This window comes from Mauremys mutica, chromosome 1 (genome assembly GCF_020497125.1).
Source record: "Mauremys mutica isolate MM-2020 ecotype Southern chromosome 1, ASM2049712v1, whole genome shotgun sequence".
NCBI lineage: Eukaryota > Metazoa > Chordata > Testudines > Geoemydidae > Mauremys > Mauremys mutica.
The window spans coordinates 200,570,034-200,587,251 of NC_059072.1; the positions used below are offsets into that span (position 1 = coordinate 200,570,034).

General features: G+C 43.6%; 1 long non-coding RNA gene across 1 annotated transcript; it reads right to left on the reverse strand.

The window, feature by feature from the left end:
* Nucleotides 1–2,125: 2,125 nt before the first annotated feature.
* On the reverse strand, nucleotides 2,126–16,235 carry LOC123365132. Its single transcript, XR_006577442.1, has 3 exons — nucleotides 16,173–16,235; nucleotides 4,660–4,776; nucleotides 2,126–2,868 (listed from the first exon to the last, which is right to left on the reverse strand). It is a non-coding gene; the product is annotated as an uncharacterized LOC123365132 (long non-coding RNA).
* Nucleotides 16,236–17,218: the final 983 nt, after the last annotated feature.

The following is a 17,218-nucleotide window of genomic DNA, read 5'->3' on the forward strand; positions in this document are numbered from 1 at the left end:
GAGGGAATTCTCTAACGAAATTCCACTGGAATTGTTACAGGAAGTGCCACAGTGCCTGATAACAGCCCTTCTGCCTTGCCACACACCCCTAGCCATAACTATTGGCCTCATCCACAGCCCACTGAAGTCAACAAAGTGAATCCCATTGATTTGAATGGGCTTTGGACAGGAACGCCAGAACCAGGCGGGGCCATGTGTCCCCCCCACACTTTTAAATGTGGGAGGGCCATGCCCATCCACTTTTTAATATGGACATAGTAGCCTAGGGCAGGCACGGAGTGGCAGCAGCAGTGCTGATAAGGTGATCAGCAAACCCACTGCAAAATGCAGTCCCTACTAGCGGCACCAGCCTCTTCCTGGGGGAGGGGGGCGGTGCTGAAGTGGGCCTTAGCTCCCTCTTGCCATGGAGCTGCCCCACTCCTCCTCTTCCCCCAAGGCCCAGACCTCAGGCCAGGCCAGAAGCTGAAGCCAGAGCCAGGCCATGGTAAGAGCCACTCAGGGAGCCCGGGCTTCTGTGGGAAGCCCCGGACCCTCCACCTGCCCTGGGCAGCACACCCCAGGGGGTGGGAACATGGGCCGGGGCTGCTTCCTGGGCGGCTCTTACCATGGCCCAGCTCCGGTTTCCAGCCTGGCCAGGGGGTGGGGCCTTAGGGGAAAGAGGAGAAGCAGGGCCAGGGCCCCAGGGAGAAGAGGAAGAGTAAGACGTGGGGCCACAGTTCTTGCATCGGTGGCCCCTCCCACTTCTACACACAAAGGGGCTTCCTGGGGGATGGGAGGAATTATGTCAAATACCGTCCTCAGACCAGGTTGCAAAGTGAGCACTTTCTCTTTATCCAAGTCTTAGTTCTTCCTCAAGGCCCACAAGAAGTACCTTTACTCAATTTACTTTTTTTTTTTTTTTTTAAATCACACTATGTTTGCTCCAATCCCTGGATTTCCCGGTGTGTCCTGCTGTGACAAAGCGGGATTTTTTTGTAATGTTTTTAATGAAGCCTATGCATGTCTCAGTTTCCCTCTGTATTTCCCATTGCTTCTCCGTGAGTGCAAAAGGGTTAGCACTGCTCCTGGAACAGCAAAGGAGGCATGAGGAGTGTGTGTGTGTGTGTGTGTGTGTGTGTGTGTGAGAGAGAGAGAGAGAGAGAGAGAGAGTGAGATCCAGATCAACAGAGGATCCAGAGAGACAAGGAGATTGCCCCCCACACACACAATGACTGAACAATCAACACCTAGCAGCAGGAAACTCTGGCAGGTGGGATATGTGAACTGGAGAACAAAGGTGGTCTCCTGCCGACAAAAAATTTCCACCCCCTATGAGCGGCAGCAGCTTTGTCGGCAGAAGAGCACTTCTGCTGACAAAGCTCTATTCACACTGCCGCTTTACATCGGTAAAACTTTTGTCATTTCGGGGTGTGTTTTTTAACACCCCTGAACAAAAAAAGTTTTGCTGATGAAGTGCCAGTGTAGACAAAGCCTAAGGAAAAAGAGGTGGGGTGAGGAAGCAGGAGATGGATTCTATTACAGCTTGGCTGGCTCATGGCACTGGTTTGGCCAGAATGGACTATGGCTTAATCTCTGCCTCTGTTTGCGAACCTAAGGACTTTCAGATGCTGTATGCCAGGTGACTAATAACCTGCTACCTTGTTTTGAGACGGCTCCCTGGTGTCACTGCAAATACTCCCTGAAAGCATTGCACCTTGAAGGGGTACAGTACAAACCTCCCACAGGAGTCTGGTTCATCTGGATTTGGTTCAGGGAGTCACCAAGAGAAACTCAGGGATCGCTGTTGCTGAAGAACTAGTCTCAGAGCCTTGGAGACGATAGGCCTGCCCTAGTGGAACTGTGTACGTCCCTGGGCCTGGCTCATTAAAGGGCTCGAGCCCAAGTGGCACCCTGGTTATAGGAGGGGGCACAGACCAGACCCTGTGGATCTATGGCAGTCCTGCATTAGACCATAGCACCATTTGCCAGAGACTGTCAACAGTCTTTATTTTTGTATAGCATACAGCCACGAAGAGATGGTTGGTGCTAAACAAATAAATAAATAACAAATAATAATAATAATGCCAACATGGCTAGAAAAACCACTAGCACATGCAGTGACAAGACAGGCGCATAAAGAGGGAGGCATTTTGTTCTTTTGAGAGACGCATTATAAAAACACATTAGAAAACAGAATATAAAAGAGTTACACAAGTTTGCACTTGATTTCCAGTCACTTTTGCACAGGCCCAGTGCTGGCATCGCAAGGGCATTGTGTTGCACATCAGGATTGAGGAGGTGCTTTCACAGCTGCATGTAGGAAGCTTGCACCATACTGCTCTGTGCATGTCCTGGCACTAGCCAGTGCTACCAGTATCTCACTTTTGTGAACAATAAGATCACCTTTTGATTCCTGTTCCTTCTTTAAAGAAGGTCCATCAATGCTCTTTCATATGTTTCTCAGAATTGCTTCTTGGCTTGGTGCCTCGGGCTCATTGTTATTGCTGTCAGTTTTTTGCCATTCCCTAGTGTTGTTGGGGTCCACCATCACTTTGTCGCTAATCGTTACCGATATGTCTTTGCTTTCTTTTCTGTGAAGTCCTTTCTCATTTCCCTGGTTGTTAAACTTCCCAGAATAGAGATAGTCAATGTAGTTTTCAGGCTTGTTGGAAACAATATTGCTGATCATCAGGGAGAAAAGGAGGAAGCCAAAAAAGCCAACGATGATAAGGATATAAAAAGAGGCTGTTATCTCCTCTTGCTCCTTCAAGGCCGGGCTGGTGAAATTATTGAGCCTAACGCTTTTCCTCTCTTCCACGTACATCTCGAGAAAATTCCGCAGGACAACGTTTGTTTCTGAGTGGTTGAAATCCATTTTACGGTTCCACTCTGGAAATAAAGAAAGCAACTGTAAGGAGCCTATTTCATGCTTTTGGCTTCCTCAAGGACAGCTCAAAATTGACACTGATATGAACACATTTTAGATTAGTTCCCCACCCAAGTCAAAACAAGTAATAACCACACTAGGTATATACTGACCACAATCTACCATTCTTCCATGCACAGAACTTCCCATAAAATCAGCAAGAGGTTCATGCAAAAATCATGGGGTGAATGTATTGGCTATTACATTGGTAAAGAAAACAGAAAACTCCATGGAGGGGATTCTCTTTTCACAGTGCTGTGAATCAGAATCAACTCTATTGCAATCAGTGGCATTATACAAGTGTCCAACATGCGTGCACAATATCTAGCACAAAGGGGCCCTAATCTGTGATTGGGGTTGGTAGGTATTACTGTACTAAAAGTAATATATGATTATTAATAATAATACTAAATGAGAGGCAAACGAGGGCTGTACTCTACCTTTGTTCAATGAGTGGACATGCCATTGACAGCTGTGATGGTACCAAGTTAGCTACAAGTTCTTTTGTCCAATTAGTGCCCGCACTCAGGGTGACCAGGCAGCAAGTGTGAAAAATCGGGACGGGGGTGGGGAGTAATAGGAGCCTATATAAGAAAAAGACCCAAAAATTGGGACTGTCCCTATAAAATTGGGACATCTGGTCACCCTACCTACACTGTACATACAGAAGCCTCTCTGACATCCTTCATAAATAGAAGCCATCATTTCTCTCTCCCATGTGACCAGTAACTCACTTCTTTCCTTTGTCCTTGATTCTCTGAGGATTTTACAGTCCAGATCCTCAGCTGGTACTGCACAAAATCTATGGAGGCATGCCGATTTATGCCAGCTGAGGATCTGGCTCCATCTATTCATTCCCCCACTATAAAACAGAGCCAATGTCTATCATATGAAACCAAAGCAACACTTATTTTAAAGAAGTACAGGAGATGAAGAACCAAAATAAAAAGAAGTTAAATATCAAACATCTGAGGTGGGCAGTAGAGAAAGCTCTTACAGACCAGCACTACCCTTTAATCACAGCAAAGCCATGCAAGCCATTCAGCAGGATTAAATATGGATTACCCGTGGAAGAGATCATGCTCAGGACCCAACCTCAGGGCAGGCTGCATCTCCAGTTAGAACCTTCCTCTTCCCTTCCAGCCAGCTTGCCTGTCCCAAAATGGACCCTCTCTCCCCGGAGAGCTGTTTTATAGCATCTCCTCACCCCGTGAGGAAGATTACTCCTGACTGAAGAGAGTACGCCATTTCCTCTCCAGCCCCTTTCCTGGTGAGTATTTGGAAGCCTGCTCAACTGAAATGCTAACTGTGACTGGGCACATGAAGTTGCAGGAACATCCTGAATGACTCAGGTTAACGATCCCTGGTTAACCTTCCCCCTCCCTCCTTGGGACTATTATCTTTTAATGGCTGTGTTTACCTTACCTTCATGGTTGTGACTGGGCCATCTGGAATGCTATTAACATTCAAACAGCCCCTGTGACCCAAGAGTCCAGTGTGTGACTTTTCCACTTCACACCAGACACATTCATAATAGCAAATACAGATTTACAAGCGCAAGGACAGGTACCAAAAATGTAGCAGGCGGATTATAATAAATCACAACCTCAGTGGGCATTTGGGATAAATATCAATGGTACAAAACACACACACACACACATATAAAGTGGCACCCCTACCAGAAATTACAACAACAAATTCAATTAAACTGCCCACAGAACATGACCTCCACCCTCAAAATCTGATAATGTTACCTGAGCTCAGTTGTGGCAGAGATCTGTGTTCATGACACTATCTACATATGACAAGTGTCCTTATGGTCCCTGGTTTTCAGAGATGAGTAATTTAGCAGGGAATGAACTCCATGTGGCCTGGAAAGAAGCAAAAAGTTATCAGCCTAAGGAAGATTTTTTCAAAAGTAAACAAGATAGTTTAGGCTTTTTCATCTTGTATCAGGAAACTAATACCCTCCTGTCTCGCTATACTATGCCTGAGGAGTTCCAATCCCTTGCTGAAGCTCCCAGGCACTCAGAAAGACCTTGCATCCTATACACCTCTACCTTGTTATAATGCCAGCTGATATAACACAACTTTGGATATAACGCGGTAAAGCAGTGCTCCAGGGGGGCGGGACTGTGCGCTCTAGTGGATCAAATCAAGTTCGATATAACGCGGTTTCACCTATAACATGGTAAGATTTTTTGGCTCCTGAGGACAGCGTTATATCGAGGTAGAGGTGGTACTATCCTTTGAGATAGTGCAACCTGCTTCCCTTGGCTCACCAGCCAGCTCCATGGGCAGTGCATAAGCCAGCATTATACCATGCACAGATTCTCCCAATCATAGAGGACCATTTAAGATAGTATCACAGCCTCTCGGCACTGTCTGAGCAGGGCTGGGGATCTAGCCTTATATTGCAAATGTATGCTATATTTTTTTTAAAAAAGTTGTTTCAATAACATTCTTTTTATTTGTGCAATGTCACCGGGACCACTCACTAATAAATCAGTTGTGTTCCACTTTCCAGAAAACCACTGGTATAGTAGAGACACAGTGGAGATGTCTGAACAATGTGGGACTCGCTGACCCAGAACAGTGAAAACCTGCAGGCATGTTTTGAATGCTGTATTTTACCTGAAACTGCCTTGACAATGTTAATAGTAGTGATACATAACAAAATATAACAGAAAAAAGATGACAGCGTGTGATCATGCCCACAGAAAACAACGACAAGCACTTGAGTCTGCTGACATCACAAGAGCAGATAGAGCACCTGTTGTTACTGTAATGAACACGTAATTAATAACAGGTTAAACATACAACACAATCTGACTTGTACTCAGCAGCCTCTTCAGGACTTTCTTGCAGAAGATGTAAAACAACTGATAAGAACAGCACCTGCGAACATGTACAATAAAGGAAGAGGGAACAGGTATTTTGGGCTTGATCTTGTGCTTATTGACATCAATGGCAAAACTCCCATGAACTTCATTGGTGCAGGATCAGATCTGTATTGACCTTTGGTTCAAATTGGTTGGTCTCAAGGAGAAATTAAAAAAATATTTTTTTTGTACAGTACTTGTAGCAACTTAAATTGTATGTATAACCCCCCTGCATGAACTGGAAACTTACATTATTTGACAAGGTGTGTGTGCATTACACACACACACACAGACACAGAATTATAGAGTTTAAGGACAGAAGGGCACACGAGATCACCTAGTCTGTCCTCCTGAATATTACGGGCCACTAAACCCCATGCAGTTACCCTTGTATCGAGCCCAATAAACTGGATTAGACTAAAGTATTACAGCCCTCAGGATGCTAAACTATTGTGTGCCACAGGCAGGGAATAGGAAGGACCTAGGCCTGAGGCCCTTGCAATGGCAGGGAATGTATTTGATGACATATACCTAGATGATCCTAACAACTGCAAGCAACATATGCATATACACATAAACATACATAGAAATGCACGCACACACACACATATATGTATAGAGAGAAATACACACACAAGTATATGAACACACTAAATACACACAACTTATATATAGCCAAATTTGTCAAAAATGACATAATTTTGGGTGCCTCAATTTTTGGATGCTCAACTTCAGACATTTCAAAGGTGGATGATTTTTATCAAGCAGGTAGGTGCTCAGCATACTGTGAAAATCATACCCTTTCAGATGTTTTGAAGTTGGGTACCCAAGGGGTGAGGCATTCAAAGTCAGTTACTGCTGAAAATTGTGGCCATATATTACTGTGTAATGTAAAAGCCAGATACAAACACCTTGCAATAATGGTAATAAAATGTATAGACATTTTAGTTGGCTACTTACATTGCAGACTTGGGTATGTCCTTTGAGCAGCTTCTCTTTTGGATATTAAATTAAGCTAGCTCCACGCTGACACCTGTATTTAAATATTTTAAGAACATAAGGAGAGAGAGGCGTGGCTTCTGCTTCTTTCCTCTAGCAAATAATCACAGGCATGCTACACGTGACACAGTCATCAAGGAAATGTGGTAACATAATATTATCAGAATTTTAGGTTTGTACAACATGGAAGGCACACACATGTTGCCATATATATCTTCAGTTAAGGTGGCTACGTAAATATATTGATCATAAGTTCTGTGGCTTGATTGTCTCAGTACTGATAGGAATACAAACTAATTCCTAATTTTCAATGGATATTTGTTGCTGGACAGAGCATCTATGATAACAGATTATGCCTGGGGTCTTGTTTTCTGCGGCTGCTCTGTAGATTACAGATGAGTTGCTTTTAAAAGTAGTCAACAGGCATTCACAAAGCAGGATGAAAAATCTCTTTATTCAACAAGATTTCTTGTTCAATGTAAGTCTTGTTAGGCAAAAGAATGAGGCAAGAGTACAACTGGAACTGGAAAGAATATGTAAGATGAAGCCACCCTACCCTACCACACTTCATTTTGCACCCTCCTGTTACTGCTTGCTACACCCCATTCTGCCTCCTGGCTGTGAGTGTTTCATTCCCTTTGCACGCCGTCTCAATACCAAATCAGTGCAAGTTAAACTACTTTACCATCTACACCCATTTTATGACCAACCTGTAACTCACAAACAGTTTACAACATTCATTATTTAATTTAGATCAGACGCTGCCATGGGAGTTATACTGGCTGGGACAGATTATTCTGATCTTGTGAAAATTTAGTGTAGCTCTATTGAAAACAACTGAGTCCAGCTCGACAATAATTTTTGTAAATTGCAATTTAGATGACATTTTTCACTGAAATTTCAAATAAAAAAATTTCAATGACAATTTTTAAAAACATTTCATCTTGTTTTTGATTAGCTAGGGAGCTGGCAAAAAATGTCAAAATTCAAAATTTCAGTCATCAATTTAAGAGAAAGGAGAAAATAATCAGGAACAATTTCCCCAGAATGAAGTCCTGTTTTTCAACCAACTCTGCAACTAAGTTAAATCTGCTCCATGTATCATTTGGATAGAATCTGGTCTGCTTACTCCAGCAGCCTGCAGTGTGGGTTGTGTATTCAGCCTTCAGGAATGAGAAGTAAGAATGAGGCATTCTAAACATTTTGCTGTGGTATGTTGGAGATGCAGTTTGTATGGCTAGGTCAGGGGTAGGCAAGCTATGGCATGCATGCCAAAGGTGGCACGCAAGCTGATTTTCAGTGGCACTCACACTGCCCGGGTCCTGGCCACCAGTCCGGGGGCTCTTCATTTAGTTTAATTTTAAATGAAGCTTCTTAAACATTTTAAAAACCTTATTTACTTTACATGCAACAATAGTTTAGTTATATATTATAGACTTATAGAAAGAGACCTTCTAAAAATGTTAAAATGTATTACTGGCACGTGAAACCTTAAATTAGAGTGAATAAATGAAGACTCGGCACAGCACTTCTGAAAGATTGCCGACCCCTGGGCTACGTGATGGTCTCCTGCAATTGTTAGCATGTTAGAGAGTTTTTTGGGGAGGAGGGTAAGCTAGATGGCTCTAAGGATGGTGTATTGGGAAGAAACTGGCAGTATGTTGAGGAGCAATCTGGGAAGGAGGAGCATGACCAAGTTGAGGTGTATGGGAAGGTTCTCCTTATTTGATCTTTTCCCAAAATTATCAGGGCAGACTAGAGAAGGGACGAAGATTCCAGACAGCACCAGTTGGCCTATTCCTACTTCTAGTGTTTGTTATCATCAGGGCCTCAACCCCAGATGCCTCACTGAGTAAGATGCTGTTTAGCTAGCAACAGCAATGCTCTTTATTCTCACTACCCTAACTCTCAGTCAGCGCATACTTTGATAGTGATAGATTCTGAACATTTAAAGTCAGGATAAGATGCTGGGCAGCTTCTAAAAGCCAATAAAACAAAATCAAACACAACAGGACCACACAAGGACTGGGACATGACACTTTCTACCGGATCTAAATTGCATTCTTCTCAAGTCTATTAAGGCTTCTGATTTAGTCTAGACAAAGCCCAACTTAAAATGACACAAGCAAATCAACAGAGTGAATAGGTTCAAAAGTCAAAGGTTATGCAAGAATTATTTACTGTCTTTTGCCAGGAACAAGGGAAAAAATTTGGGGGCAGTATGTGTGTGTGTGAGGGGTTGTTATTTTTTAGATTGAGGATTAAATAAGATAAAGGATATAAGAAAGGGCATCATTAACTTTCTACCTATTCAAAAAGAGAGCAGGAAGTAAGTCAGACAGAGGCTATTAGAAGCCAGTGCTACCATAATCATTGCATCATGTTGTTTGTACCTTTAAGAAGCAGCAGCCATTGCTAGGGGATGATGGTCAGACGTATTATTAAATCTTGCTGTGAGGCTCAGTCCCAAACTATTTGTTGCTGATAATGGTGATCTAAAATCACTGCCACCATAAAAGACAAAATCCAACCAGAGCAAGTAAAGTAGCATCATGCTTCTCTAAGGTCCTCATCTGGATTTCTTGCCTTTCCTAGTATCGGAGGGGTAACCGTGTTCGTCTGTATCCATAAAAATAATGAGGAGTCCAGTGGCACCTTAAAGACTAACAGATTTATTCGGGCATAAGCTTTTGTGAGTAAAAAACCCACTTCTTCAGATCCATGGAGTCATGCATCTGAAGAAGTGGGTTTTTTAATCCATGAAAGCTTATGCCCGAATAAATCTGTTAGTCTTTAAGGTGCCGCCGCACTCCTTGTTGTTTTCATTTCCTGATTATGTGGAGGGACAACCCATTCTGAAGTCATCTGGAGATTGCACCAGATTGTGCAATCTGGATCTGGCACTAGAGATTGTGCACCAGTGCTGGTATTTCTTGTGAACAAAAGTAGGAGTGAGTTTGAAAGCACAAAAAAATCATAACTGCAATGCCAGTAACTTCCTTCTCTTCATGCCCTTCATCACTATGCTTCTGCTGCAGCATGAAAATGGCCCTGGGACAGAATAGCAGCAGCCATAAGAACAACTCATGAGGGAGCTGAGTCAGGGGACAGCGCTGGGGTGCAGGGCAGAAGAGGGAAAAAATGCAGAATTTCTCCAGGAAGAGACTTGTGGAAGTATATCAGAAGATACCACTTATATATAGAGAGGGGGCATGGTTTTGTAGCCCAGACCAAGCCGTAATTATTAGCAGGGTACCAGTGAAATATTTACTGCTTGTCAATAAAAATATATGGGCCACATGCTCAGTGAGTGTAAATTGTCATAGTTTCATTGACCTCAATGGAGATACAGCTATTTACACCAGCTGAGGCTCTGGCCCACATGTAGAGTGAAAAGTCTGATCTAAACAGTGTCCTAAATCTTCTAGAACTTTTAGTCTGATTTCGACACTAATTAAGAGCTTTGGGAGTGTTATCAGCCTTACAACAATACATAAGATCCCTGTGAACTGAGCTGTTATTTCTTGCTTCTATGCAGTCTTTCAAAGTGAATGGAATGTGTCCTTACAGCACGGCTATGCAGAAGGGCCAGGGGAGGCCTGCAGAGAGTGTGTGGGGACATTAGCGAGAACGCAGGCTAATTGCTTTAAAATTCCTTTTGCTGAAATTAGAAAATCATGGACCTTTCAATGTGCTGTGGATGGGCCTGGAAAGGCATCCAGAATTTCATGTGCCAAAGGATCTTCAGAGTCATCGACACTCACATTAATGCTTTTATTTGTAACTTAGGGTATGGCTACACTTGCAGATGTAGAGCGCTGTGAGTTAAATCAGCCCTTGGAGAGTGCGGAAGGGAAAGCGCTGCAGGGTGTTCACACTGTCAGATTTAAGCGCATTGGCATGCCCACATTAGCAGCTCTTGCAATGCCACCGAGAGCAGTGCATTGTGGTAGTTAGCCCAGCATGCAAGTGGCTGCAATGTGCTTTTCAAATGGGGAGAGTGGAGTGTGACAGTGAGTGTGTTGTGTGTATGCGGGGGGAGAGAGAGTGGGTTTTTGGGGAGGCTGAAAGCATGTCAGTATGCTGTCTTGTAAGTTCAGACAGCAGCAGATCCCCTCTCCTCTCTCTCTCAAACACACACTCTCAACAGCAGCATTCCACACTAATGGCTTGCTTTGTCCCAGAGCAGATAAGCATGCCGGATGTCAGAAATGGAGCTTTGAAAGGGCATATCTGCATTCCTACAGCAGAGTCCAAAACAATGACAAGAGTGGAATTTGGGACGTTTCCGGAGGCCGATCAAAGCGCAGTAATGCAACACTTCATTCACAGTGACGCTTTTCAGCCGAGGCGCAGCAGCCATTATGCTTCTCGTGGAGGTGGATTACCAGGAGCGCTCCAGCTGCAGAGTCCAGGCACTCTAAGTGCCTTGCCAGCGTCGTGAGTTAGGGTGCCTGGGGCTGCTTTAATGTGCTCTAACTTGCAAGTGTAGCCAAGCCCACAGAAGCTTTGTTTCTGTGCATTAGTTTCTGTGCTATAGTGGATGGAAGGTATTAATAATTCCATGCTGTACCCACTCTCTGCTACTGAAGATCAAATAGCAGGTGTTGTGCCACTGGAGCAGTCCAATACACAGGCCTCTTTCACAGGTCAAATGTGCCATCAGCACAACACCTCTGGTTTTCAGTGGCTTGGGGAAGCAGAGTTCTGAGCTAATGTGTTCTATAGCCCATCTCATTATACTATTACAGTACCATGCCACTCAGCTGGTCCTATTCCTCTATCTTAGTCCAAGTGGAGGTGTGAGGTGAAGGACTGGTTTGAATCCAGGCCTGTTTGCGTGATATTCCAAGAAGTGTCTCTCTTTTATGATAACTTTCATTTTTAACTTTACTGATTTCACATTACTGGTTATTCTAACAGGACTATCAGGTTTCTTCATGTAACTGTCCATAGCCATACGCAAAATACAAATACTTACACAGTAAACATGTAGAGTGAATTACAAGAGTCCTTCGTGACTCTGGCAGACCAGTTGCTAGCTCATGCCAATGCCCATAGGACTCAAATGAAGACTGACAAATGCATAGCTGGAGACCAGGCTGGCTCACCCGTGTGTTAGAATTGTTAAAATAGGTATTAGAGTTATAAAAATGTGGTTAGAGTTTAGAATTTATGAAACGCTTGTAGGATGCTGCATGTATTAATCTCACTGAAAACATCTGTACCTCAGGTTATAAAGTATATTAAATGTTTGCATTGTAATCCTCTAATTGTGTGAGTCATCAAACTGGAAAGAAACATTAACGGAAAATGCTGGCCTCTTACAGAAGGGGTTAGGCCCTGCCCACCAAGAAGGCCCATTGCAACCAAATGAGCCATAGTGATACATCAAAGAACAAAGGCTTTATTAAATGCATTCCTTCCCACCTCCATGAAGAGGAGACTCATGAACTTGTGTGAACTCATCCCATCAGCTTGAACATTGGCGGGGGGGGGGGGGGGAAACAAGAAGAAACGGTATCTTTAATGATGCTTGGACTCTGAGGGGCAAGGATTACTAAGCATAAGGCAAAAGATCCCCAGGGCTTGGCCTGGGTTAGCCCTAAAGGACACATAGAACTTGCTTATTATAGAAGCTTCTATTACCTTTTAAAACTTCAGACTGGAACTCATTTGTGCATGTATGTTTACCTGCTTTAACCTTGGAAATAACTCACATTTCTTTTTCTTAGTTAATAAAGTGTGTGCTGGTTTATTATAGGATTGGCTACAAATGTCTTTGGTGTAAGATCTAAAGTGCAGCTGGCCTGGGGTAAGTGACTGGTCCTTTAGGATTGGCAGTAACCTGAATATTGTTGTGATTTTTGGCATAAGGGACCATCTATCACAAAGGCAAGCTTACCTGGGGGGCAAGTTAGGTCAGAGTACTCAAGAGGACTGTCTGTGACTGCATAGTAAGGCTGTTATAGTGCATGAGGAGTCCACACTTGATAACTGGTTGGTGAAATCTAAGTATAGAAATCACAACCAATTTGGGGTTTGTGTCCTGTTTCCTGCCCTAAGGTTGCTACTCATGCTTGTGAGCCACCGCAGGGCAGCTCAACACCCTTGGAATTTGCCACGTGCTCACATTATACAAAGAGTGTAATTAGATAAAGCTCAATTACATTATGACTGATTGATTTAGTCCGGTGATAGAAGTCTCAGGCAGCTAAACATAGGCACCTGCTCTTCTTTTCTTTAATACAGGTTATTCTTAAGTCCACATTTTCCCATCCCATCCCCAATGGGTTGGCTTCCATTAAGGCAAACGCAGGATGTGGAGTCACTGTTAATGATACTCCATGCTGTTTGGCCAAAAGAGATGCTGATCCAGCTATGGATATAAGCAGGGGAAGTGGTTCAACTAAAAAGCATCTCCAGAAGTGATTTAAGAGGGTACGTATATTTACCACCATTCAAACGTATACCATGTATAGGATGGTAAAGACTCCTCACTTCAGTCACACCTCTGCCTGAAGGTGTGATTGCAGGGAAAATATAGAGCTATTGTTTGGGATGGGAATATTTGGGCTGTGCTTGTCACCACGTTGTTCGATATTTTGACCTACGTTTGCAGAAGTCTGGGCTCCCTTTTGCAGATGTCGTTTGTGCTTGCAAAACTTGTACCCAAATTTTTTCCTACACACCAGCTTTGTGATTATAATCTGAAAATGGATGCTGTAGACATGCCACCATGAAGCTACATGCTTATTATTTCTCAGTGACATCAGAACCTGATGAATCAACTTACTAATGAAAAGACATTTTTCTCCAGGCCAGCTCTTTAGAGATAAATTGAGATGTAAAAGTCAAAACGGGGTCCATTTTGCTTCAGGCATCAGCACTACAAAAAAGAAGCTTCAATTGGAACTTAGTTAACAAGTCTGTTGATAATGCATGAACCAGAATAGAATCCAGCTCACTCTGTCATAGCTGTGTTGGCTCTGAAGATCTAACAAGAGTAAAAAGCAGTAAAAACATTTTTTGTCAGCAGATGGAACTCTGAATTCTCACAGGGAACAGATTTGCTGAGTAAGAAGGTGCCACCTTTGCAGTCAATTTTCTGCCCATAATTATACTTCAAGCAACTCTGAATAATTGTTATTTATGAGCTCATCAGTCTTTGGATGATTCTTAGTTTCCTCAGCATGTGATGATCATGATGACTGACAGATGATGATAATTGATTGAGGAAAAGGATAGTTAGAATTCTCAGCCAAAAGCCCCATCCCCCTATCCACCCAGAGTCTGACACTGGACCATGAATCAGATTAACAACACAGAGGGTTGGGTTTATCTATGGCTGAAGTGGAAGGAAGGGGCAGTTTTCTTATCTTGATTTTTTCTTGTCGTTGGTATGTTCAGGGGGGATCCCAGCCTGCTGTGGAGTTGTACAGTGGAGGCAGGGGCAGCTCTAGCCATTTCGCTGCCCCAAGCATGGCGGCACGCTGCGAGGGGCGCTCTGCCGGTCGCCAGTCCCGTGGCTCCGGTGGACCTCCCGCAGACGTGCCTGCAGATGCTCCACCGAAGCCGCGGGACCAGCAGACACTCTGCAGGCACACCTGCGGGAGGTCCACCGGAGCTGCCTGCCGCCCTCCCGGCGGCCGGCAGAGCGCCCCCCCACGGCATGCCGCCCCAAGCACGCGCTTGGCGTGCTGGGGCCTGGAGCCGCCCCTGAGTGGAGGTAGGGTTCAGGTAGGGTAACCAGACAGCAAATGTGAAAAATCGGAACGGGGGTGGAGGTTATAGGAGCCTATATAAGAAAAAGACCCAAAAATCAGGACCGTCCCTATAAAATCGGGACATCTGGTCACCCTAGGTTCAGGGGTTGTTTGACATATTAGGTATGTCTATATTCCTCTGTTCAGGCACCTTTCCCACATAGGCACTGACTTTAAGTTTTCCCCAAGGGTGCTTCATCTGCACTCTGCCCTGAGGCTCCACCCCCATTCTGCCCCTTCCCACAAGGCTCCATCCTCGCTCTGCCTCGTCCCTCCCCTGAAGCCCCACCCTTGTTCCCCCTGCTTCCCAAGGCTCCACTCTCACTACACCTCTCCCCGCCCCAACTCTGCCCCCTCCCACCCACCGCTCATTGCTCTTTGCCTTCCCACAAGCCCGCCCTAAGTTGCCAAACAGCTGTGGTTGGTGTGTGCTGAGCACCCACTATTTTTTTTCTGGCGCACCCACAAAGTCGGCGCCTATGCCTTCCCACGTGCTGTACCTCTGACACAGGAAAGTAGCACATGGAGCAGAAATACATAGGCTGGAATGAGAAAGAAACAAAGACAATTTAAAAGGAAAGAGCCAGTCAGAAAAATGGAAGGGAAAGAGAGAGAGGAGGCGGCCTGAGGCGGAAGAGGGACACAAAGAAACATGACTGAGACAGTCAAAGAAAAACCCGTGGTGAAGATAAAATATGGAGTTATCTCCCTTAGGAGCTGGTAGAGCCTACAACACACCAAACAACTTTTGGTCACTACTGACCTTGGGTGGATTTGAACTAGTGACCTAAGTAGATTGTTCTTGAAACAAATGGAACAGAAGGTGCTACAAGTTCAATAAATATTTGTAAATGGATTAATTTTAATGTGTGTATGCCTCTATTTTTTTCAGCCAGGCTCGAAACTATAAATATTAAAATACAATTAAAAGACTCCTTGTAGAATATTTCTGATTTCATCAAAACAGGAAGCAGTGTGTATCTTTATTGCTATTATTAAAGATTTAGGGCCAAAATCATCCAATTTTACTCATGTTGAGTAGCACCTGGCTCTGGGAGTAGTCCCACTGGAACCTGCTTGAAAAGCAAGGTACTGCTCATTGTACAGATGTCAGAATCTGACCCTTATATAGCAGCAGCATTTTGCATGGGACTTCACAGAGATTTAATAAACAATCATGGTGCCTGCTGTGAAGAACTTACAAGTAAATTAATGGTTGTTTACATAAATTTGCACTGGTTTAATTAAACTAGTGTAGTTGAACTGGTGCAAACCCCTGTGTGGACACTCTTATTTCATTTTTAAAAAGGCTTATTTTAGTTTACTTTAAACCCATTCCTTATTAGTTCAAGCTAAACTGAAATAAGCCTAGTGAAAACGCAAAATAAGAGGGTCTACACAGCGTTTTGCACCAGTTTAACTAAGCTGATTTAAAATCAGAGCTCTAGTTTATGTTCCTGGCATTTAAACAGAGAAATTAGATAACATAAAATACTCTTGTAGGAAGCTTGCAACATAACACCACTTTATGTGTTAGAATCCAGCACGATACCCCACAAGAACACAAAAACAGAGTGAGAGAGAAAGAAGGCTGCTCCCCAAAACAGAGGCACAACTCACCCCACTTTACGTCTGTAGACTGACTGCTGCAAGGCCCAGATCACTCGCTTCCCTCCATAGCCCCTAGCCTGCAAGCAGGACCAGGAAACCCCCTGAGCATTTAAAGCACCAGCTTACAAATTTAACAGTTTTCAATACAGTACAGTTAAACTGGTGCAACTTTGAATTTAGACAAGCCCTTAGACAAACATAGAACATGGTGAAAATAGACAAGGGAGTAGGCAGGGAAGGGAGGGGCAAAGATTAAAACTGTGTGAGGAGGCCTGCTTTGGGAGAGCTCTATTGCAACAGGGCAGACTGAATAGAGGCAGCTAATCACCCAGACATCTGAATGTTCAGCTGCATCAAACATTTTGCAGTTCTCCCATCATTCTCATACTATTCCTTTACAACACAAGCCCATGTTCTAATGTTGTATGGATACTGAGAGGTGCTGACCACAGCAAGAGTTGGTCAAAGCTTTTATCTTGAAACAATTATTTTAAAAGAAATAAGTCAGTGGAAAATATTGCCCACGGTCTTCAAAATGTCATGAGCTGGCAATTTCTAGATTCATTTTACATGAAGATCTCTTCACATAGCAGTTACCACAGCTATCTAAAAAATTGTTATCTGTGGGCTATATCCCATCTTTGTTTCTCATGTGACTCTTCCATTGACATTAGAGGACGGGATATGGCCCTTTAATTGTAACTCGGGGAAAAAAAGAGGCTTGCATCCTTTGTCGTGGGCAAATGTGCACATTTTTGGCTCCTATCCTAAAATCGTTAGTCATACAATTTAAGCAGCAAAGCTTTATAATGATGTCTTCATGGCAGCAATACCATTCTGTGCTTCATATCCTGTTTCCACAATAGGCTACCTCTTGATCTTGACATTAACAGCACTAGCCTTTAATGCAACATGTGACCACTAGATGGTACTCATACTAGAGAACTTTTAGATAATGTTTTCACCTCTTAGTTCAGAGAGCTACTCTCAACTAGAGAATGAGCAATGCTAATTTATATAAACAGAGTACAATCAAACTATGGAAGATCAGTGCT